The sequence below is a fragment of the Ambystoma mexicanum genome, chromosome 1p (assembly GCF_040938575.1).
Source record: "Ambystoma mexicanum isolate Mex_15411 chromosome 1p, UKY_AmexF1_1, whole genome shotgun sequence".
NCBI lineage: Eukaryota > Metazoa > Chordata > Amphibia > Caudata > Ambystomatidae > Ambystoma > Ambystoma mexicanum.
In genome coordinates this window covers 1,231,588,032-1,231,614,028 of record NC_090921.1, presented here as the reverse complement: position 1 = coordinate 1,231,614,028, position 25,997 = coordinate 1,231,588,032, and positions in this window count along the sequence as shown.

Sequence of the window (25,997 nt, the reverse complement as noted above, 5' to 3'; positions counted from 1 at the left end):
GGTGTATTTGTGGAGGGTTCGGATATCCTCCAATGGATTGAAGCGTTTGAAATGGCTTGTGAGATTCATGATGTGGATAAAAGAGATTGGGCGAAGTGTTTGTTAAGCAGAGTGCCTCAAACCGGGTATGACTGTATTCTGAAGCTGAGTGTGGAAGAAAGGGGTCAGTACGAGTGTATGAAGTCTGCTTTGATTGCCAAGTTCGGCAAGACACCTACCCAATACCTTAGAAGGTTCAGGGATTTTAAGAAAAAGGAGAATATGTCTTGGGTTGACTGGGTGAGTGCTGCGCACATGAACATGATGGGGTGGATCGATGGATACAAGGTTAAGACTTTTGTTGAATTGTCCCACCTCTTGTTTTTTGAGCATTTCTCTGAAGCCTGTTCACCAGAGCTGCGTCAGTATGTGGCTGACCAGAACATTTTGGACCCCTTTAAGCTGGCTAGGTTGGCTGACAAGTGGGTCTCCCACCGGGTGTCCCCTAACGACTCCAGTGGGAAGGACAAGGACAAAGAGAAGGGGGCCTCTCAGAAAGCTGAGGAGTCCCCCAAGCAGTCACAGTTGGGTAAACCAAAACCTTCCTCTCCTAAGACCCAAAAATCTAGTGGGGATAAGTCATCTGGGGGTGGGAATAAGAGTAGTGGTCCACCTGCTGCAAAGCAGGCTCCCAGTGGTTCCAGTACTGTACCCCGCACTCCTGGCGCTTGTTGGGACTGTGGGGCTCTGGATCACAAAAGGGGTGACCCCAAGTGTAAAGGTAAGGCACTTGGAGTACAGGCTGTCAGCCTGACCTACCCTTACCCCGTGTCTGAGGTGGAGGCCACTGTCCTCCCCTCCTCTGCCGGAATCACATTTGGTGCTCCGGTGGAGATTTCCTTAGTGTCCCTTGGGGCCTGGGACCAGTACGCGGAAGTACTGGCGACTATCCCACAGAACACCCGTAGGTTTTTGAGAAGTGTCCTCTTGAATGGCCAGCCTTCTACTGGTTTGAGAGACACTGGGGCAAGCATGACAGTGGTGGACAGGACCCTGCTCAGGCCAGAGGACTATGAAGGTGCTCCTCTGCAAACCACCAGGTTAGCTGGTGGGCCTCCCAAATTATCACCTGTAGCCTTAGTCACACTCGTGATTGGAGACAAGACAGCAAAGCTTCCTGTCCTGGTTCAGGACAATGTCCCTGCTAACATTTTGTTAGGGAATGATCTAGTAGAGTTGGGGTTGATCTCGGATGGTCTTCCCATGACTGCTGCTGCAGTCACTAGGTCACAGGTGACACCGGGTCTGGCTGTGGGTCAGGTACCCGAGCCAAAGGCGAGGCCTAAGGCAAGAAGAAGGAAGACCAAGAAGGCCACCTCTGTGGAGGGAGCACCTTCTCTTCCTGCTGTTCTGACAGCACCCATTGGGATCCATGCTCCGGACGGGCTGGGTCCAGTGGAAAACCCAAACTCCACTCCTTTGGGAGAAGAGACAGAAGACTCTCCTGTGGGAGAGGTTCTTAACCCGGAGGATCATCCCGACCTTCAATGCTTGTTAGCTGAAGGGGGACCATCCCGGGCGGACTTCTGTAAGGGACAGAGAGAGTGCCACTCTCTCGAGGGACTGAGGAAACAGGCCCTGGCCCAGGCACAAGGAGAGGTGCCTAGGACATTCCGGATTCATTGGGAGGGTGAGCTCCTTGTTAGTGAGCCCACTAAGCCTGAACCTGGTGCCCGCAAGAGGTTGGTGGTACCCCAGGTTTACAGGCCCTTCCTACTGCAGTTGGCGCATGAGGTGCCCTCGGCTGGTCATCTTGGGACCAAGAAGACTAAGCAGAGGCTCTCTGCCCATTTCTACTGGCCACGGATGGGAGTAGAGGTGGAGTCCCACTGCAGGACCTGCCCAACTTGTCAGTTGTCTGGCAAGACTGGAGGCAGTGTCATTGCCCCACTGCCGCCGTTGCCGGTGGTAGGCACACCATCTGAGAGGGTGGGCATCGACATCGTCGGTCCCCTTGACCCTCCCTCATGTCTCTTGCTAGCTTCCGGGCAAGAAGAGGATGAGAGTGAGCCCCTTCCTGATTTGCTGCATAGAAACCCTCAGGATGGCTCAGTGGAGGGAGTACATCTCTCTCCAGATTTGACAACAGAGCAACAGAGGGCCTGTAGGGCTTTGCTCCAACAGTATGCCTCTCTGTTTTCACTGAAGCCAGGCCTTACACCGTGGTGTAAGCACGAAATTGACACTGGTGACAGTGTGGCTGTCAAAAGCAGGTGCTACCGTATGTCAGATACCGTCAAGAACCACATCCAGGCTGAGGTCGCCAAGATGTTGGACCTGGGTGTTATTGAACCCTCAACCAGTCCCTGGTCCAGTCCAGTGGTCCTTGTCCCCAAGGCAAGTTCCCAGGCGGGTACCACGGATTGGAGGTTCTGTGTGGACTACCGATGAGTCAATGCCGTCACCAAAACTGACGCACACCCATTGCCCAGGGCTGATGAGCTTGTGGACACCATCGGTGCTGCCAAGTTTGTGAGCACCTTTGACCTTACTTCAGGCTATTGGCAAATAGCTCTGACGGACCATGCCAAGGAAAAGACGGCCTTCTCAACACCTGAGGGACTCTACCAGTTTAGGGTCATGCCTTTTGGGTTGAAGAATGCCCCTGTCACCTTCCAGAGATTGGTCAACCATGCGCTCAGTGGGCTGGAAGCCTTTTGTGTGGCTTACTTAGACGACATTGCCGTCTACAGTTCCACCTGGGAAGAGCATTTGACACATCTGGATAAGGTGTTGCAGGCCTTGAAAAGGGCTAACCTCACTATCAAGGCCACCAAGTGCCAGATAGCTCAGGGGAAAGTTACCTATCTTGGTCATGAGGTAGGAGGGGGTCAAATCCAACCTCTCTCCAGTAAAGTACAGGATGTTCAGAACTGGGAGACTCCCACTACTCAAACCCAGGTGAGAGCCTTTTTGGGCCTCACTGGATACTATCGCAATTTCATGGCAGACTATGGGACCATAGCTGCCCCCCCTGACAGCTCTAACGTCACCCAAACAGCCTAGGAAGGTTAATTGGACCGAAGACTGTCAGAGGGCCTTTGAAGGCTTGAAAGAAAGTCTGTGTAGGGCACCTGTGTTGAGTGCGCCTGACTACAGCCGACCCTTTATCGTCCAGACGGATGCCTGCGACACCGGAATTGGAGCTGTCTTGTCCCAGTTAGATGACAAAGGGAGAGAACACCCTATCATATTCATCAGTAGACAACTCAAGGGTAGAGAACTTAGGTGGGCTACTGTTGAAAAGGAGTGTTTTAGTATAGTTTGGAGCCTTAGGCGTTTTAGGCCCTACCTTACGGGGTCTACCTTCAAGGTCCAAACAGATCATAAGCCCCTGAAGTGGCTTATGCAGATGAAGGGTGAAAACCCGAAATTGCTCAGGTGGTCCATTAGCCTGCAAGGGCTAGAATTTACCATAGAGCACAGACCAGGGAAGAGTCACGATAATGCAGATGGCCTTTCCAGAAGGTATGTTGACCGTCTGGATGAGGGTGTCTATCCCGTGGGAGATTAGACACCCTCCACCTCAGTCTGGGGGGGTGACTGTGATGCTGGAAATGCATCTGAGGGGCAGGGCCTCTGAATCCTTGTCCTTTTTCTGTTTTTACCGTTTGTTCTGTTATGTTTTCTGCCCCGGAGTCCATGTGGGACTCCTGGCAGTGCAGCTCTCTCTTTTGGTTTGGTGAACAGACCCATGGGATACCCTTATGGCACCCATGAGTAGGGGTACAACCCTGTGCCCCTAGTGTATGTTTTTGGGCACCTGTGGGTGGCCCCAGAGCAGGGTATGGGCTGGTGGCAGCTCCGTGCTGAATTTGACAGGTGCTCCGGGTGTCCTCCATTTTGGGATACCCTGGCCCTGCCATTGGGATCAGTTGATTCCTAATAGAAAACAAGATGGCCCCTGTGGCCTCTTGCTTTCTATTGCCTGTTATCTTGTTTTCCCAAAGTCCTGGGAAGCCCTGTCTCTGTCCCTTCCCCCTGACTGGCTGTTGGGTGGAAGTTCCATGTATGGTATTGTTGTGAAGGCCCAGCTAGACTGGCTGGAGCCTTCTCAGTGACTGTATGTTGTGGGTACCTCCTGTGGGTGGGACCTGGGTGAATGGAGTGTGTGACCAATATACACTCCTTGTTGTGGTTGTCTGGTTTCTGGCATGAGAGACAAAGACTGAGACAGCCCTGCCCGAAACTGGCCTGAATGCAGTGTGTAGTGTTGAATGGCTGGGTACTTGTCCCAATCCACATTCCCTGTTGTGAGTGTCTGGAAGGGAGGAGTGTGGCCTGAATGCACTGTGTGCCTGATTGGCTGACTGACTGCATGAATGCCCTGCAGTATGATTGGCTGCTGAGTGTTTGCCAGCAGCGTGGATGAGAGAGAGGATAGTATATCTGGGGACCTCTCACCACTGGAAAAGTGTTCAGAAGGGACCTTTGGTTGAGAAGCGACCATTGTGCTCCTAAAGCAGCCAGGGAGCTGAGTCTCCACTCTACGAGTAACTGGAACTGCTGATCCTCGACGTCCAGGTGGAAGAAGAAGACTTGCTGTGGCATTTGCTTCGACCGATCCGAAGGCTGACGAATTCGTCGAGGGCTGACCCGAGAGAGGACCTGGTAAGGCGCCCTCTTCCCGTGCTCTGAGGGACCATCGAGCACCGCTCCATCTTCGCCGAAGCGCCCTGGAAGACAGACCCTCGAAAGGCTGTCGACCCGAGACGGGACCGCCAAGGAGATCGAAGTGAAGCACCCGGACATCGACGCCGTCGAAGTCCATTTCCGTCGACCAGGGTTCGCAGGTTTGTGTAACCGCTGGAAGCCCGTCCAAGTTGTGTTGCCCAACCGTGGGAACCACTTGACGCCGTGCCGCCGACGACTGGAGCCGTCCGCTCCTTTGCCTAAGAACATTCAATCGAAGGACCCTCTCGACCGCATCGTCGACCGCTTATCCTGCCGGAGAAAGTCGAGGACGACCAACGCGCCGAGGAGAAACCTGCCGGTGGGTTTCCCGCCACCCGACGACCTCAAAGACTCGGACGACTCGACGCCCTTGCTGGGCCTCCGTCTCTACAATCTTTGCGGTCCAGAACTATTGTCATCGAGGTGCCCCGCACACCTCCGCCTTGCAGGACGCCGACGCTCCGACGCCGACGAGCACCGCTCGGACGAAGCTGCCGCCTCATCGACATCGTTCTACCTCGTTTGTCGACGGACGTTCGACGCCCCGTGCCGCCCGCTTGAAAGGGAAGGCATTCAAGAAGGGCCGTCGATTCCCCGTCGCCGAACAGCGAGTTCCTCGACATTTGTCGACGCCTCTTTGAGGAGCTCGACTCCACCAGGTACATTGGGGGGGTAAAAACATTATAGGAGAGAATAAGACTTGCAGAGCAATATATGGACTGGTCTTGTGCTATATCTTTATTTACAGGTTGCCCAGGTGGGGGGATCTCCACACAGAACTGTGTCCAGTGGTAGGGGCCAGTATTCTGCCTATTGCTCAACCCTCTTATTTTCTCTCCTCTCTCTATTGCTGGTTTCACTCTATTGGTCTGTGTGACATTGTACAGTATTGTTAATGCACTGTAATGAGATCTAGGGTGGTACCACTTTAGGATTGTATATATTTGCCATTGTAGATTTTGCCGGAGTACAAAGTGAGTTATTATGATAAATGTACATAACCTTAAATATTGATTATATAAAGACTGTGTTCTAACCAATACAGAGTGTGGATATTCCTTTGTGGGGGCTTGGGGAATACACTGTACTTAAGAACCAGCCTGCATCACCTCCTGAGAAGCTAGGCCTTGATTACTCGACCATTGCTACCGAATAGAGAATCTTGGCTGGGGTCTCCTGTGCCTCTCCTCCACCATATAGGGAGCGGAAGTACAGACACCCCCCACCGGTCGTTGAGGCCCGTCTCTCACACTGGTGGCAAGCGGTGGGATGCTTATGGTTTTAAGAATCAGTGTATGACCGTGCCACTTACAAAGGATATTTGCCCTTTATTAAATTAAGGTTTAGTTGTGTACAAGGTAACTGCATTACAAACAATGGAGTCTATTGCGAATGGCAAATTAACTCGGATGAGCTTGGAGGCTCTCCAGAGTGCTTGTGAAGCTAGGGAGTTAGACTTTGTGGATAAGTCTAGGGCTGAGCTGATAGCTGCCCTGGTGGACTACCAGACTGATAGTGAAACTCTTGATGAAGGGGGGAATGCAACCAATGAGGACTCTGCCCCTGGGGTTTCAGCTGAATCTGTTTCTGGGAATGCCGCCATTCCTGCTGCCTCTGTTCCAAACTCCAGCAATTCCTTAGAGCTTGAGTTATTGAGGATGAAATTGGCCTTTGAATACCGCAAGTTGGAAATAGAAGCTGAGCTTAAGAAAGAGGAGTTGGCTCAACAAGTGGAGCTCAAAAATAAGGACCTTGAACCCAAGAGCCAGGACACTGAATGTCAGAGGATCCAGCTAGAGAAAGCTAGAGTGGAGACTTCAGCTAGATCCAGTGAGAGTGTCAGGTCCCCAGCCACCAAGTTTATGAAAGATTTGGTTGGTGTATTTGTGGAGGGTTCGGATATCCTCCAATGGATAGAAGCGTTTGAAATGGCTTGTGGGATTCATGATGTGGATAAAAGAGATTGGGCGAAGTGTTTGTTAAGCAAAGTGCCTCAAACCGGGTCTGACTGTATTCTGAAGCTGAGTGTGGAAGAAAGGGGTCAGTACGAGTGTATGAAGTCTGCTTTGATTGCCAAGTTCGGCAAGACACCTACCCAATACCTTAGAAGGTTCAGGGATTTTAAGAAAAAGGAGAATATGTCTTGGGTTGACTGGGTGAGTGCTGCGCACATGAACATGATGGGGTGGATCGATGGATACAAGGTTAAGACTTTTGTTGAATTGTCCCACCTCTTGTTTTTTGAGCATTTCTCTGAAGCCTGTTCACCAGAGCTGCGTCAGTATGTGGCTGACCAGAACATTTTGGACCCCTTTAAGCTGGCTAGGTTGGCTGACAAGTGGGTCTCCCACCGGGTGTCCCCTAAGGACTCCAGTGGGAAGGACAAGGACAAAGAGAAGGGGGCCTCTCAGAAAGCTGAGGAGTCCCCCAAGCAGTCACAGTCGGGTAAACCAAAACCTTCCTCTCCTAAGACCCAAAAATCTAGTGGGGATAAGTCATCTGGGGGTGGGAATAAGAGTAGTGGTCCACCTGCTGCAAAGCAGGCTCCCAGTGGTTCCAGTACCGTACCCCGCACTCCTGGCGCTTGTTGGGACTGTGGGGCTCTGGATCACAAAAGGGGTGACCCCAAGTGTAAAGGTAAGGCACTTGGAGTACAGGCTGTCAGCCTGACCTACCCTTACCCCGTGTCTGAGGTGGAGGCCACTGTCCTCCCCTCCTCTGCCGGAATCACATTTGGTGCTCCGGTGGAGATTTCCTTAGTGTCCTTTGGGGCCTGGGACCAGTACGCGGAAGTACTGGCGACTATCCCACAGAACACCCGTAGGTTTTTGAGAAGTGTCCTCTTGAATGGCCAGCCTTCTACTGGTTTGAGAGACACTGGGGCAAGCATGACAGTGGTGGACAGGACCCTGCTCAGGCCAGAGGACTATGAAGGTGCTCCTCTGCAAACCACCAGGTTAGCTGGTGGGCCTCCCAAATTATCACCTGTAGCATTAGTCACACTCGTGATTGGAGACAAGACAGCAAAGCTTCCTGTCCTGGTTCAGGACAATGTCCCTGCTAACATTTTGTTAGGGAATGATCTAGTAGAGTTGGGGTTGATCTCGGATGGTCTTCCCATGACTGCTGCTGCAGTCACTAGGTCACAGGTGACACCGGGTCTTGCTGTGGGTCAGGTACCCGAGCCAAAGGCGAGGCCTAAGGCAAGAAGAAGGAAGACCAAGAAGGCCACCTCTGTGGAGGGAGCACCTTCTCTTCCTGCTGTTCTGACAGCACCCATTGGGATCCATGCTCCGGACGGGCTGGGTCCAGTGGAAAACCCAAACTCCACTCCTTTGGGAGAAGAGACAGAAGACTCTCCTGTAGGAGAGGTTCTTAACCCGGAGGATCATCCCGACCTTCAATGCTTGTTAGCTGAAGGGGGACCCTCCCGGGCGGACTTCTGTAAGGGACAGAGAGAGTGCCACTCTCTCGAGGGACTGAGGAAACAGGCCCTGGCCCAGGCACAAGGAGAGGTGCCTAGGACATTCCGGATTCATTGGGAGGGTGAGCTCCTTGTTAGTGAGCCCACTAAGCCTGAACCTGGTGCCCGCAAGAGGTTGGTGGTACCCCAGGTTTACAGGCCCTTCCTACTGCAGTTGGCGCATGAGGTGCCCTCGGCTGGTCATCTTGGGACCAAGAAGACTAAGCAGAGGCTCTCTGCCCATTTCTACTGGCCACGGATGGGAGTAGAGGTGGAGTCCCACTGCAGGACCTGCCCAACTTGTCAGTTGTCTGGCAAGACTGGAGGCAGTGTCATTGCCCCACTTCCGCCGTTGCCGGTGATAGGCACACCATCTGAGAGGGTGGGCATCGACATCGTCGGTCCCCTTGACCCTCCCTCATGTCTCTTGCTAGCTTCCGGGCAAGAAGAGGATGAGAGTGAGCCCCTTCCTGATTTGCTGCATAGAAACCCTCAGGATGGCTCAGTGGAGGGAGTACATCTCTCTCCAGATTTGACAACAGAGCAACAGAGGGCCTGTAGGGCTTTGCTCCAACAGTATGCCTCTCTGTTTTCACTGAAGCCAGGCCTTACACCGTGGTGTAAGCACGAAATTGACACTGGTGACAGTGTGCCTGTCAAAAGCAGGTGCTACCGTATGTCAGATACCGTCAAGAACCACATCCAGGCTGAGGTCGCCAAGATGTTGGACCTGGGTGTTATTGAACCCTCAACCAGTCCCTTGTCCAGTCCAGTGGTCCTTGTCCCCAAGGCAAGTTCCCAGGCGGGTACCAAGGATTGGAGGTTCTGTGTGGACTACCGAGGAGTCAATGCCGTCACCAAAACTGACGCACACCCATTGCCCAGGGCTGATGAGCTTGTGGACACCATCGGTGCTGCCAAGTTTGTGAGCACCTTTGACCTTACTTCAGGCTATTGGCAAATAGCTCTGACGGACCATGCCAAGGAAAAGACGGCCTTCTCAACACCTGAGGGACTCTACCAGTTTAGGGTCATGCCTTTTGGGTTGAAGAATGCCCCTGCCACCTTCCAGAGATTGGTCAACCATGCGCTCAGTGGGCTGGAAGCCTTTTGTGTGGCTTACTTAGACGACATTGCCGTCTACAGTTCCACCTGGGAAGAGCATTTGACACATCTGGATAAGGTGTTGCAGGCCTTGAAAAGGGCTAACCTCACTATCAAGGCCACCAAGTGCCAGATAGCTCAGGGGAAAGTTACCTATCTTGGTCATGAGGTAGGAGGGGGTCAAATCCAACCTCTCTCCAGTAAAGTACAGGATGTTCAGAACTGGGAGACTCCCACTACTCAAACCCAGGTGAGAGCCTTTTTGGGCCTCACTGGGTACTATCGCAATTTCATGGCAGACTATGGGACCATAGCTGCCCCCCTGACAGCTCTAACGTCACCCAAACAGCCTAGGAAGGTTAATTGGACCGAAGACTGTCAGAGGGCCTTTGATGGCTTGAAAGAAAGTCTGTGTAGGGCACCTGTGTTGAGTGCGCCTGACTACAGCCGACCCTTTATTGTCCAGACGGATGCCTGCGACACCGGAATTGGAGCTGTCTTGTCCCAGTTAGATGACAAAGGGAGAGAACACCCTATCATATTCATCAGTAGACAACTCAAGGGTAGAGAACTTAGGTGGGCTACTGTTGAAAAGGAGTGTTTTAGTATAGTTTGGAGCCTTAGGCGTTTTAGGCCCTACCTTACGGGGTCTACCTTCAAGGTCCAAACAGATCATAAGCCCCTGAAGTGGCTTATGCAGATGAAGGATGAAAACCCGAAATTGCTCAGGTGGTCCATTAGCCTGCAAGGGCTAGACTTCACCATAGAGCACAGACCAGGGAAGAGTCACGATAATGCAGATGGCCTTTCCAGAAGGTATGTTGACCGTCTGGATGAGGGTGTCTATCCCGTGGGAGATTAGACACCCTCCACCTCAGTCTGGGGGGGCGACTGTGATGCTGGAAATGCATCTGAGGGGCAGGGCCTCTGAATCCTTGTCCTTTTTCTGTTGTTACCGTTTGTTCTGTTATGTTTTCTGCCCCGGAGTCCATGTGGGACTCCTGGCAGTGCAGCTCTCTCTTTTGGTTTGGTGAACAGACCCATGGGATACCCTTATGGCACCCATGAGTAGGGGTACAACCCTGTGCCCCTAGTGTATGTTTTTGGGCACCTGTGGGTGGCCCCAGAGCAGGGTATGGGCTGGTGGCAGCTCTGTGCTGAATTTGACAGGTGCTCCGGGTGTCCTCCATTTTGGGATACCCTGGCCCTGCCATTGGGATCAGTTGATTCCTAATAGAAAACAAGATGGCCCCTGTGGCCTCTTGCTTTCTATTGCCTGTTATCTTGTTTTCCCAAAGTCCTGGGAAGCCCTGTCTCTGTCCCTTCCCCCTGACTGGCTGTTGGGTGGAAGTTCCATGTATGGTATTGTTGTGAAGGCCCAGCTAGACTGGCTGGAGCCTTCTCAGTGACTGTATGTTGTGGGTACCTCCTGTGGGTGGGACCTGGGTGAATGGAGTGTGTGACCAATATACACTCCTTGTTGTGGTTGTCTGGTTTCTGGCATGAGAGACAAAGACTGAGACAGCCCTGCCCGAAACTGGCCTGAATGCAGTGTGTAGTGTTGAATGGCTGGGTACTTGTCCCAATCCACATTCCCTGTTGTGAGTGTCTGGAAGGGAGGAGTGTGGCCTGAATGCACTGTGCGCCTGATTGGCTGACTGACTGCATGAATGCCCTGCAGTATGATTGGCTGCTGAGTGTGTGCCAGCAGCGTGGATGAGAGAGAGAATAGTATATCTGGGGACCTCTCACCACTGGAAAAGTGTTCAGAAGGGACCTTTGGTTGAGAAGCAACCATTGTGCTCCTAAAGCAGCCAGGGAGCTGAGTCTCCACTCTACGAGTAACTGGAACTGCTGATCCTCGACATCCAGGTGGAAGAAGAAGACTTGCTGTGGCATTTGCTTCGACCGATCCGAAGGCTGACGAATTCGTCGAGGGCTGACCCGAGAGAGGACCTGGTAAGGCGCCCTCTTCCCGTGCTCTGAGGGACCATCGAGCACCGCTCCATCTTCGCCGAAGTGCCCTGGAAGACAGACCCTCGAAAGGCTGTCGACCCGAGACGGGACCGCCGAGGAGATCGAAGTGAAGCACCCGGACATCGACGCCGTCGAAGTCCATTTCCGTCGACCAGGGTTCGCAGGTTTGTGTAACCGCTGGAAGCCCGTCGAAGTTGTGTTGCCCAACCGTGGGAACCACTTGACGCCGTGCCGCCGACGACTGGAGCCGTCCGCTCCTTTGCCTAAGAACATTCAATCGAAGGACCCTCTCGACCGCATCGTCGACCGCTTATCCTGCCGGAGAAAGTCGAGGACGACCAACGCGCCGAGGAGAAACCTGCCGGTGGGTTTCCCGCCACCCGACGACCTCAAAGACTCGGACGACTCGACGCCCTTGCTGGGCCTCTGTCTCTACAATCTTTGCGGTCCAGAACTATTGTCATCGAGGTGCCCCGCACACCTCCGCCTTGCAGGACGCTGACGCTCCGACGCCGATGAGCACCGCTCGGACGAAGCTGCCGCCTCATCGACATCGTTCTACCTCGTTTGTCGATGGACGTTCGAGGCCCCATGCCTCCCGCTTGAAAGGGAAGGCATTCAAGAAGGGCCGTCGATTCCCCGTCGCCGAACAGCGAGTTCCTCGACGTTTGTCGACGCCTCTTCGAGGAGCTCGACTCCACCAGGTACATTGGGGGGGTAAAAACATTATAGGAGAGAATAAGACTTGCAGAGCAATATATGGACTGGGCTTGTGCTATATCTTTATTTACAGGTTGCCCAGGTGGGGGGATCTCCACACAGAACTGTGTCCAGTGGTAGGGGCCAGTATTCTGCCTATTGCTCAACCCTCTTATTTTCTCTCCTCTCTCTATTGCTGGTTTCACTCTATTGGTCTGTGTGACATTGTACAGTATTGTTAATGCACTGTAATGAGATCTAGGGTGGTACCACTTTAGGATTGTATATATTTGCCATTGTAGATTTTGCCGGAGTACAAAGTGAGTTATTATGATAAATGTACATAACCTTAAATATTGATTATATAAAGACTGTGTTCTAACCAATACAGAGTGTGGATATTCCTTTGTGGGGGCTTGGGGAATACACTGTACTTAAGAACCAGCCTGCATCACCTCCTGAGAAGCTAGGCCTTGATTGCTCGACCATTGCTACCGAATAGAGAATCTTGGCTGGGGTCTCCTGTGCCTCTCCTCCACCATATAGGGAGCGGAAGTACAGACACCCCCCACCGGTCGTTGAGGCCCGTCTCTCACACATAACAATTTGAATGGGCGCCCCATTGCCTACAGTTAGGCAGGATGGACACAGTCTGTGGCTCCCTTGGGTTGCTTAAATAAGAATGGATACAAAGGACTGCTTTTTAGGGGCAGGCAGACAGCGGAGAGCTGAAACACTAAACTGCCACTGAGAAGTTAGTAATTACTCTGTCAGTAAGGTGCTAATACAGATGAAACCAGAGAAAAAGGTAAAGAAGTGATAACACTGCTGGATGCTGTGGGCTATCAAAGGCAGTCTATAACCTGATACAAAGCACACATTTAAAGTCTTCAGTTAAGGTGATAGCAGCCAGCAAAGAGCAGCCTGTAACATGCACATAAGGCAAAGTGCACATTTAATGCTATGATAGAAACAACAGAATCACAACACTGTGGGACTGTTAGGCATACAAGGAACTGATATGTTCTAATTTGTCTTCTGGACCTGTACAGCAAAAGATATACAGAATCCTAATTTGCAAGATATAGATTGACATGATCTGAAGCCACATCACAGTAAATAACATTACAAGTAGTGGCATCAGTCTTCAATACACTCGGACTCCATTTGCAAAGACATTAAAAGAAGTTTTCATATGTAAGCTAAAAGAATAATAATATGCTGTGAAAAATATAAATATTGGCTATTATTAATAGGCAACAACTCAATAGTTTAGTAAACAATGAGGGAGTTTCTTTATGTCATGTTATGTTATGTTGATTTATACCACGCACCACTAACACCCAAGGGCAGTCTCCAGGTGCTCATGTGGCTTTGCAAGAAAGAGGACGGGGTTGGTTAGTGGGAGAAGAACCAGGAGAAACTGGCGTCTGGCGTGCTGCCTGGGTTATTTCTATGTAGGAGTGTGTGTGTGCTTTATGTGTAGGTTGGAGGGTATTTCAGTTTGTGGGCACTGGCTTGCTGTATCCTTATGGGTAAGGTCCAATTTCCAGGTTTGCTGTTGTAAGCTAATGTTGGGTGTGTTGGTGTATAGGTTGGCTAGCCCATAGCAAAATTTGCAAACTAAATCACTTCTAGTGACACCCAATGTCAGCAGATCAGTCACGGTGAGACTAAATAATTTGCCCAGAATCACACATTTCGCTAAAGTGGTGAAATCAGTATTTGGACCCAGGCTGTGGCACTTGACTACATATCTTCCCGGTGATAGGCCACAAATTTTGTTTAAGGTTTGGGTTTCCAAAAACGAAATCATTTGTTTTCTATCAATGCTTTGAAAAGTACACAAATGACTTAAGAATCCAACCTGACATTATATATTTTGTTATAAAAATAGGTCAAGCAAAAAAATATGAATAGCTTTATATTCATGACCCTGAATGCACAATTGCAGTAGCAGCCTACAAAGGAATGTGAACCTAAAAACAATGTCATTTGGTTTTTAAAAAAAGGTATTCACAGTAAAAGAGAATTCAATATAAGGTAGTCTGCTTGACCCAGTTTTTTACAGCATGCATTGTTATACTCCCCTTGCATTTGTTATCACCCACCAATTGCACTTTTTAAGGGACAGCTGTATCTGAGTCATCAACCTCTAATCGGTTTATTGAAATTAGGTTGTCACAAAGCTGTACCTGCGGTTGCTAGGGAGCAGTAGGAAAGGTGCTGTGCTTTTTCTTTCTCCATTTATGCCAAAGCTTATTTGTTATAAAGATCCTGCTCTCTTCCTCATTTAGCTTCTATTTTCATACTCACCTACCTTCACTCAATGTTTCCCTCCCTTGTTTACTCACATTACACCATTTGCCTTTACATTGCTGCACCTCCACTCCCCATTCCTCACTCATTTGCATCCCTTCTCTCCCTTTCTCTTACCCTGCCTCACTTTACATGTCTCCCTGACTTTTTAGACCTCCATTCTTACTAATTCTCATTACACTCCTGAACTCTCTGCTCTCTATTTCCCCTCCCTGTAATCCTCTTTACCCTGCATTTCCCCTCAGTCTTGTCCCTCATTAACTATTGCCCCATCCTCCTGCCCTCGTTCATTCTCTGTAACCATTCAACCTTTTACCCTCACATGGCTCCATTCAATCACCTTATGTCCTGCCTTCCCTCACTCTCAATCTCTCCCTCACGCTTCTGCCCTCCTTCATTCTCCTGTCTCATCAGTGTTCATGTTACATGCTCCTTCTCTATTTTTCTCCCTCACTCTTCTGCCCTTATTTCATCTCCATCTTCCATTCACTGCCCTGTAGAGCGCCCTGTGGAGCTGGAGGAGGTGTGGAGGTGGTTGGTTGGAGTTAAGGGGTCTTTCAAGAGCCATAAGCAGCACCCACAAAAAGGTAACCCATGGCATGTTTCAAGATTAAAAGGTAAACTCCTTTAAGTCTGTGATGTTCAAAAACATTTCAAGTGTGTGGGGTAAGAACGCGGGCACATGCACAAAATGGCTCTGCATGCTGTAGGAATTATCCTGTGATGTCACCTCTTGTAATGTCGCTTTCCATTACCCATGATATTGCCTTTTGCCTTGAACCCCATCATGTCTAACATTAGGTTCAGGCTTCATAATGTAATATTATCGCCAGTGACAGCAAAACCCGTCTAGGAGGTCCAGCTGTCTCAAGCGAGAGTCAGACCCCCAAACACAGAAAACTAAAAAACACAACTTTAAAATGTTTTAGCATTTATCCCTAAAGTTCATCATTGTGCAGCTCTGCACACTCTAGGCTCTGTCTCCATGACCCACACACCTTGGTTCCTCTGTCATTTTCCCCACAGGACCCTTTGCATTAAATCTGCCACTGCCTACAGACCAAGTCCACAATCAATATAGTGTTGAATGGGCCTGGAAACCTACATGTAAGCACATAAACGGTATACATTGATGATAATGAATCTGGAATAACAAACAACTTTTTAAATAACCCTAAAATAATGAAAAATATCAAATTCTGTATTTAAAATAAATATGGGGTGGGCTAAGGGAATAAAACGGGTCGTGAGGGGTTTGGGGTGGGGTTATGGACTTTGGGAAACAGAGGGCTTGGGGCAGAGCACCCAAATAAAAAATAAAAAAATAGGTATTTTTCGTTATTTTAGGGTCGTTAAATTTTTTTCATTATTCCGGTTTTCATTGTAATCACATGGAACCGCATAAACCCGCAGATGGAACTGCTGTCGGCAAAGGCAAAAATGTGCCAGCCCCCCAGATGAAAAAATACCTGAAGAGTTTGAAGCAGGAAGGGAGTCTCTTGAGAGGGAATGTGTGAAGATAATCAAATGCACACCCTGCCTAGCAGTCCTCTGCTGTTTTGTATTATATTGTAACGATATTTCTAAAGCAGTGCAAGGGCCGGATGGCATCTAGGCATTGGAAGGAGCAGAGAGAAGGAGGGGAACTACCCACTCGAAAACAGCAGTGTTTTGATTTATTTGTGAAAGCTGGATAGGACACGGTTGCCCCTAATGTCCTGCGGAAGAGCATTCCATAATGACACAGCCAGCACAGAAAAAGATCTGCCACCAGCTGAAGCGTGCCTGAACCGGGGGACACATAACAACAATTGATTGGCGGAGTGAAGTGCTCTTCTTGGTTGATAGATGGAAACCTTAGATTGAAGGAATTGGGCTCTCACAGCATGAATGGCCAGCTGAACCGTACATAGCATCTTAAAATTAACCCTGGCCTTGACTGGCAACCAGTGAAGGCGTTGGAGAAGATCTCGTGAATGGGATAGCCTAGGGGCATTGAGAGCCAGCCTGGCAGCGGAATTTTGGAAAATCCGAAGCTTCTAGATTAGCATCTCTGGTTGACTAAAATAAATGCTGTTACAATAATCTAAAGCCCACTTAAATGGAGGCAGTAACAATTGTAGCCCTAGCCTCATCTGGGAGAAAGGGGAGAACCTTCTTTAAGGTCTTCAGTTTAACAAACTCAGCCTGGCAGACTGCCAAGATTTAAGATTCCCTGGAGCCAGAGGCCATAACCTTGATGCCTAGGCTTTTGATAACCACAGATCGAGTTGGACATGGCCCCAGACAAGCAGCCAATAGTCTGGGGTCCAACAAGAGTTGGCTGACTCCTCACCAATCACCAATACCTCTGTCTTCTCTCTGTTCAGTTTCAACCAGTTTTCTGACATCCACTTCCCAACCGCTGAGAGACACTTTCTTGGGAGGCATTGATGCGAAAGAGAATCTGGGTGTCGTCTGCATATATGAAAAAATGCACTCCAAAATTAGAGATAGGCCTACCCAAGGCTACCATATACAGATTCAAAAGTAATGGTGAGAGTGCTGACCCCTGGGGGACTCAACAGCCAAACACCATGGGGTGGAGGTCAAAGGGGGGAGAGACACCACCTGAGTGCGATCTAACAGAAAAGATGAGAACCATTTCAGGGGAATCCCCGAGACTCTCGTTTCGGAGAGACAGTGTAGGAGTCTTTCATGATCAATAGTATCAAAGGGCGCGGAGAAATCGGGCATGATGAGAGCACTCATCTCCCCGCAGTCTTGTATCCCTTCTAAATCATCAAAAAGAGTGATCATTATAGACTCTGTATCCATTCCTGGGCGAAAACCTGCATGAAGGGGATGAAGAATCTTGTTAATCTCATAATAGGCCGAGAACTGGGGGGTGATGATGGATTCTAGCACTTTTGCCATTGCAGGAAGTAAAGAGATAGGCCGATCATTTTCCGCCGCCATAGGATATAGCTGAGGTTTTTTCAACAACAGCGACACTACTGCATGCTTAAGTGCATTGGGGATGAATCCTGTTGAGCAGGAATAATCTAATATCTTGATGAAAAGAGGAACAAAGTCCCCTGAGAGGCTCTGGATAATGTGAAGAGGAATGAGATCAATGGGGGAAACAGATTTCAATTTCGAGAGAGCCTTCACAACCATAGTTTCCGTGACCGTAGCGAAACAAAAGACACTGGGGGGTTGCTTGGTCGAACAGTTAAAAGAATTAAAAGTATCAAGAGGCATAGGTCCCTCAGCCCTTATCGTATCTTGAATAGTAAGAATCTTGTCTTGGAAAAACGACGCAATGTGGTCACGTTGTAATTGGGTACAGATTACCGTGGAAGGAGGTTGGGGCGGGGAGGATATGTCTTTAGCCAACAAGAAAAGCTCCTTAGAAGAGCATGTTGCATTTAAGATCCGGTTGGCATAGTGTTGGGCTTTAGTTATTTTTATAGAGCATTTTATAGAGCATTGATAGTCCTTTCTGAATTTTATATAGGTCAGTTTGTTGGCAGGATCAGAGGAAATGTGCAATTTTCACTCAGAACGGCTACACTTTTGTTTCAGTGAGCTAAGCTCCACAAAGTACCAGGGGGTACACGTTTCTGAATGTAATAGATGTCACAGAGTGTGTCCAGTGTTTTCTGGGCATGACATAGCTAGCATTCATTGGACAGATACCAATGTTTATATGCGTGTGCAGAATATGCAATTCTTCTGACAGATGGATACATATTTGCCAACTTTCGGTGACCAAAAAGATGTAGTATTTTTCAGGTTTCAAAAATAATACTTTGCATAACAATTACATCACATGAAAATACAAAACATACATTGTTGGCAACCATGGAGCATTCTAAAATACACAACCCATCAAACAGCACAACATGGAAAGATGCTCAAATATTAAAAATGTATAATTCTTAATCGTAAGTTAACACCGAATTCAATGACCTAACTTCACAGAAGGTTATCACACAGAGCTTGTAGGCAACTTTTGCCACTGCTCTGTAGCAGCAGCGTGGGCAATACATATTTATTCCTGCAGTGCAAGATGAATAACTGAACAACATGGCGACAGATACCCTTCTCCGTTTGATATGCAGATGCTGTGTGATGGTGGAGCGCTCTTCCATGTGTCTTCACTGGTGGTTCACCCAAGGCCTTTCCTGGCCAGAGTGCAGGGCAGAGCCATGTAGCTGTCAGGTCACTGGATTGGTCTGCCATCACTCAAAGTAATCACTTTCCCGCATGGGTCAAGTCCTAAAAATTAAAGTTGGGGGACTCATCAACAAACGCAATGGGCTGTGACATCACCAGAAATTAACATATCATGGTGAAATATGCACATTTCATTACATTTGATTTGCATAACCACCCACATTGCACAGGGCGAATCGCATTTGCCTTTCATAAAATCAACACACATAAAACCAAGAGAGGATATTTTCTTCTAACAGTGTTTTTGAAAATGTTAAAAGGTGTGCATGTTTTGGGGGCGTGGCTTAGTGCTGTTACGGAATGGCCACCTGATTTCTTCCTCCCGCTCCAGCGTCTTATTTATACTTCCCTCATAGGATGTAAAACAAAAATACAATAAGGATATGTTTCCCTACTTGAATTCCAGGCTCCAGGGGAGTGGAAATCGGTGCGCTCCGGTGTCTACGAACGCTTCAGAGGACAGAACAACGCTTCCTTGTGGGAGCCGGTGGGCGCGGCCTTAAGCAGCGACGTAGATTGGAAGGAAAAAGCTGATGCGTTCTGTCAGCTGGTCGGCATACGTGATGCGGAGGAGCCGTGCAGCGATGTGAAAATGTTCTTCTGCACAACAAGTGTTAGTAAGTAATACGTAGACAGAAATAAAAGCACTGTTTGAAATTACAGACATGAATGGTTAGCCTATTTACTACACTTCTAACATTATAAAGACATTTTGAAGTGTTTTTCCAGCAATTCTGACTAGGAATTGCTTTTTCATAACACTTCATCTGGATCATTTATTTGCTCAATCCTGCTATTTATACTGCTGTGTCCCAAGTATTTAATGAAGCAAAACGTGTCTTAGCATATGACAGCCTGACTATACATTTGAATACAACAATGCACTGATGTCCAACACTTGACATACTTGGAAACCTAAATGCTCACACGGATACCTGAATGCCCATTGTAAAAATTGACATAAAGGAGCCTAGAATCTAAATAATGAAAATCTGAGGTGCCATAATAGAGGTGCTGTAATAAAAAGCTTATTAAAGTGCCCGTGCTTTTTTCACATAAAGTAAGAACCTTCTTGGTAAGGAGCTGCAAACTTGCGGACATCACACACAGGTGTTAATAAGCTAATTTTACAGGCTGTTTACATCTTTTTTGCTATATCGCTTAATAAAGTGCATAATGTATGTAGCATTGGATCCATCAATTTAACATGATGGATCAATTTAACATGAAGCAAAAGGCTGCTCTTATAGTCCACTATCTACGTAATACCAGCATGACCACAAAGAAAAACCTTCTCAAGAGTGGGGCATCAACATCTTCTAACAATGCTCCTAAGAGACAGAAAAGTGATTCTCCCACACCCAAAGATAACCCACAGGACCCTGTCATGCTAGCTATTCTGGATGAAATCAAATCTCTCAAACCTTTCATGGAAGCTACATCTGGCAAGCTGCACATGCTGGTTGATAAATGGTCCACATTTGAAACTAGAATGAGCAAAGTTGAAAGAATGGTCAGTGATGCGGAAGATGTCACAGGATGAGTGGCTGCTCTAGAATATTCTAGAAAATTCGGTTTTATCTCTCCAGAAGCTCCTACAACTATGATCTTTGCCTTACTGGATTATACCCATGTCCTTCTGATCATGGACAAGGCTAAGAAAAGAAAACAACTTGAGTCGGAGGGCACCAAGATTTTCATATCTCAAGACATCTCTAACGCCAAAGCAGCAAGGAGAAAAGAACTGTTGACGTTTAGACCAGCTCTTAGGCAACTAAATGCCAGATATGGAATCATCCATCTAGCCTCCTTGAAAGTCACCCTCAATGGCTGCTTGTTCACATTCCAGGATCCAGCTGATTTACATAGCTTTATACAAAACCGTAGAAAAGAAGAAATTGACACATCAAGGGAACCTAATTTAAGAATATCTTGCACAGGAATCTATCTCATGATACTTCTGCCAAGAGGGCAAAGAGCCCTTCCTGATCTGGCTCTCCACCCCTACTACTTACTGTTTCAACTCAGACATGGTTTGGAATGGCTGTTTCCAGTTAGCCACTACTTTCATCGTTATTTTTGAATTCCTACATATATTACAAAATTCTATGTCTACCTTGTTTGTCTTCCCCTTTTCCTCTTGTTTCCGTCCCATTCGTCAATCTATGCAACATTCTGCCAATTTTGACTATGTGCATACATACATTTTCTTGAATGCCACCTATGTCTTTTAATATAACTTCATTGAAAGTCAAAGGTCTTCATAATCTTGTTAAACAGTAGAAAATCCTATCCCATTTTAACAGGGATAAACCGTCCATTGCATGGTGGTAAGATTCTCACCTCTCACATTTAGAAGCTGCCAAATTGAAACGTCTATGGGTCAGGCAAGTCTTTTCAAGTGCAGCATGTGAATAGAAAAATTGAGTCATTAGCCTTATTAACAAGCATCTTCAATGCAAAGTAATTTCAACAGAATCTGATGAGGCAGGAAGATGGGTTCTGGTTAAGCTCCTTATTCACTCCACTGAACATTCTGTTTTAAATGTATATGGCCGTGCTAATGCTAACCCTACTTTCTGTATTCAATTAAGAAATCATATATTTAAATCTAGCCCTAATAATCTCATTGTGTGTGGAGACTGTAACGAGATCATGGATTCTCTTCTTGACAAAAAATCTAATGTACGCTTTAGAAACTCTAATTCCCATATACAGTTCATTCATTTTGTTTCCGTTTTAGGCCTTATTGATACTTGGTGTTTAGTCCATCTGGAAAACACGGAATACACTTTTTATTCTCCGACGCACAACTCATTTTCAAGAATTGATTATGTTTTTATGTCCAAATCAATGACTGATCTCCTGTTAGATGCTAAAATAGAAACTATTATCCTGTCAGATCACACCACTGTCCGCATTCAACTCTCTAATCCACATAATTTACATCAACAAAGCAGGTGGAGATTCAATTCAGACCTACTAAAAGACAAACAATTTACTAAATTCCTACAGCAACAACATACCCATTTCTTTTCCTAAAATCTTAATGAAGACACATCTATTGATAACAATTGGAATTGCTATAAAGCTGTATTAAGAGGCCACTTTATTTGTTACACAGCCAAAAAAAACATAAACAAGAATCTGAAGATATCCTTAAAACAATCAAAGATCTAGAATCAGAATATACACAAACTCTGAGTTAATCCTTCCACAAATAACTAAAGTTAGGATTCAGTACAACAATTTGACTACACAATATTCTTACACCAATCTCCTAAAGTACAAATAAAAAATGTATCAATTCTCCAATAAATCTAGTAAATTACTTGCTTCATATCTCAAATTGAAAAAAGATAAAGGTACAAGTATGGTTATTAAAGATCATAATGGGAACAAAGATATTCTACAACCCTTCACCAATTTCTTACAAAAACGATACACCTCTGAAGTAACACCAAACAGTACTCATGCCTCAAATTTCCTTAGTCATATACATCACGATTCTTATGCTAACACTAATCTCCAAACATTAAACGCTGCCTTACTCGCAAGTGAAATATATGAAGCTATAAAAGACCTTAAAAAAGGAAAAACCCCAGGCCCAGATGGATTCCCAATTGGTTTATTTGCACATTTAATAATCTTCTGGTACCTAAGCTTCATGAATTTTATACTTCCTTTATTTCCAATGGAAGAATGATGGGGTCCTTTTCGGAAGCAATTCTTATTGTGTTTCCTAAAGAAACCTGAATTAGTTCAAAATGATAGACCCATATCCCTAATTAATACCAATTGCAAAAATATTTGCTAAAATCTTAGCCAATAGATTGAATCCCTTTCTTCTGAATCTAATTAAAAATGATCAGGTAGGTTATATCTAAGGGCAGTTGTCTTCAGCTAATATTATACTCTTCACGTATGTCCTTAATATAATTCAGAGACCTACTAATCCTTATGCCGCTATGGAACTCGATGCATAAAAAGCATTTGATAGGGTGGAATGGAATTACATGTTTGAAGCTCTTATATGGAATGGCATTCATGACTCTTTTATTTCCATGGTGAAAGTACTTTGCTATAATCCCAAAACAACAGTCTGCAAAAATGGTTATGTGTCTTCCTCTTTTTCTCTTAGCAGAGGCTCCCGCCAAGATTGTCGTCTTTCCCTCCTCCTTTTTATTCTTGCATTAGAACCATTTCTAGAGGCAATGAGACAAGAAGAAAACTTAATTGGTATTCACTACGGTGATATTGAGATTAAGATTGCTGTTTATACAGATGATGCTTTGCTCCTTTTGAATGTAACAAACTCTTGTCTAAATCATTTACTCAACACTATTCACAATGTTCTTAAGCTTCTGGGTATAAACTTAACATTCATAAATCAGAGGTTTTGCCATTGAACATACACTGCACTGTGCATCACTGTTCAAATCTGGGAATGAAATGGTGTCCTGCAGGTATTAAATATCTAGGCATCCTTATAAGATCCTCTATTAAAGATATTATAAAACAGAATACTGCGAGTGTCCTTGCTAGAGTTAAAGATCTTACTAATTCATGGTCACCTCTGTTTTTTATCATGGTGGGGAAGGCTTAAATCTGTTAAAATGTTAAATGCTCCAATTGTACTTTACACATTATATATGCTCCCTATCTCCATTCTGACATCGTTCTTTAAATCTCTAGATTAACGTATTCTTAAATTCCTTAAAGCCCCTAGAGCAGAATGTAGGGTTGGCTTTCACAATTTTAAAAAGTACCATATGGCATTTTGTTTTGCACCAAGCTCAGTTGTGGTTTATTCCTACTAATTTGAACCCACCAAATTGGCTTCTTTTGGAGAGAGTGATGGTTTTCCCCCACATCTTAACAGATTGCCCATATATTAAAGGATCCAATATATTCATTATCAGTAACAGCATCAATATCACCATTGTATATCTCAGATCATATCTATTCCCATCTATCCCCAAAATGTCTCTGTTTGTGTCTCAATATATTGGAATGAATCCCCTGATAAAGATCAATACAAATCTAGTTGTTGGAAGCCGTGACTCTCCCTAGGCACTAAATATGTGGGCCAACTCTTTCTTCAGGGGCTACCTCTTTCTTTTAACGAGATGGTAATAAAATATCCTATACCAATCATTTTTATACAGCAATAACAAAATTTGATTGATGTGATTGTGGTAAATGATCTGCTAACACGAACTGCTAATGTTTATCAAGATAACAAATTTCAGCATATGTCTAATCGAAATGTACCGGTCTCAATGTTTTATAAAATGTTTATATCCATGCCAGATGACAATGTTCCATGGAATAGTCAAGCAGCTTGGAATCTATATCGCTCCTTTATGGATACCCAGCTTAGATGGCCGTCTGTATGGAAAGAAATTTCAAAAGCTATTACTTAGGCAAGTTTGCTCCAGACGTTGTACTTCTTCCATCATAGGGCCGTTATCACTCCATTAATTATTTTCAAGGGGGGGTTCTCGCAAGACGGAAACTGCTGTAGCTCTCTATGTACAAGAGATACTTTCAAACATATTGCTTTTGATTGTATCCATGCTAAAATATTCTGGGAAACAGTATGGAGTATGCTTAAACACATCTGTCATATACAACAGCTTTGTTTTTCCTTCCTTTATTTGGGCAGCTCATCTGTTCAACATGCATTGAATAAGTATATATATATCTTTATTGCAGTAGCTATCCAAACTATCACCTCTAATTGGAAAGATCTCAAACGTCTTCACTTTAAAATGTGGTGGAACTCTGCATGCAACATTCACAGAATGGAGAAATGTAATGCTTCATCCCCACTTTTAAAGGGTAAACACAAATTGAAATGGAAGTCATTCATCAAATATTTAGAAAATGCATCGCCTCATCCTTAATGAATAATACTAATTTGTTGCCTTTTTTATGTATACTTCATTGAAGGAACAATATCCCCTGCCCTCCCTTCTATTACTGTGTTTCTCGTATGTCCTGTCTGTTGAATTTTTCATAATAAATACTGTATACACCTATAAGTTTATTTTGAATTTGCATTTTATGCATGAAGATATAGCTTGTTTGTTCTAGCATATAAAGTCTGTATGCCTTATTTATCCGCTTTGGAATAACCATTTTGTTTCTTATTACATATTTACATTTAACATGTTCCTGTATGTATCATATCGCCTTATATGCAATATGCAAGAATTCTTAATAATAAAAACTACCTAAACAAAAAAGGTGTGCATGTTTTAAACTCCAAGAACCAATACAAATGTTTTCCCTGGAACATGCAGTACTGAAATGTGACATTTCACCTTTATTTGTTTGTTATGGCTCACCAGGTGCAGTGGGAAGTGTCTGGCCTGCAAACCTGACGACTGTGGTTCCATCCCCAGTTCGGCTTTAATTAATAAATTCAAGGAAGATTTTCAATGTTTCTCATTTTAGCTGAGGGGACTGAGTCCACCCTCTTAAAAAAGTGGGTGGAATCCGACCACCCGCGTGTACCTACCCTCGACTTGAGGCCTGCTTAAACACCCACCGCAGAGACAGACTAACCGATGTGTTGCATGCTTTGTCCTGTGCCGGTCTCAAGCAGCCTGCCTTAGAGTCACATAAATTACCTGCTCCTGTAAAAAGCAGTAGGTTCTGTCATCCAAATATGTAGGTGGTAGGACTGCTTAAAAAGCAGTAGCCTACTGCCTAAATCAGTAGTGTTGGCACATCACTATGGCTGTTACCAGTGGAGCATAAGCATTAATGCGTCTTGCATCATCATGCAATATAAGCTCAATACTTAACTCACATCAATGTGACAACACCACCTTCGCTCTCTCACACGTTCTTTAAAGATCTCACACTGTGCCTTGAATCGACGAAGTGCAATCACACTTTCAAACTCAAGCAGCAAGGCATAGCAATGCTGTCATCTCCAGAGGATGCAGAAATAACCCCCAGGCATGCACACATACCGAGACACGCCCCAAACATGAAAACGCGCATTAAAAATATAAAGACCTTTCCTGTCATTAAAATAAACGATTTCAGCAAGGCTGCACTTGCAGATGAGGAGGGCGGAATAATCATGCCAGCGGCTTATTATATGTGACAGGCTTGTCATCTGCAGTCCTTCGCAAGAGAAGGGGAAACGACGTGATCCATTTCCTTGTCAATGCGCGCTGTAAAGAGCAATGGTGCGTAGCGCCCTGAACAGCCCAAACATTGACGCAAATTGGTGTGCTGCCTCCTGACAGGACAGGCTGTCAGTGCCCTCTTCCCCCGTGCCGATGGGCAACCATACTTTCAGCGATAAGCAGGTCCCGGCCGCTTCGGCCTTGTCCTCCTTTGCCTGCCCCCCCCCCCTGTCAGCCATGTTGTCCCAAACTGTACTGAGCATTTCTAGGAAACACGGCCACTGGAGACAGGAGGGATGTTTGTACTACAGTAGCAAAGCAATGCAGCCCCAGGCGATGGATTCCAGGAACAC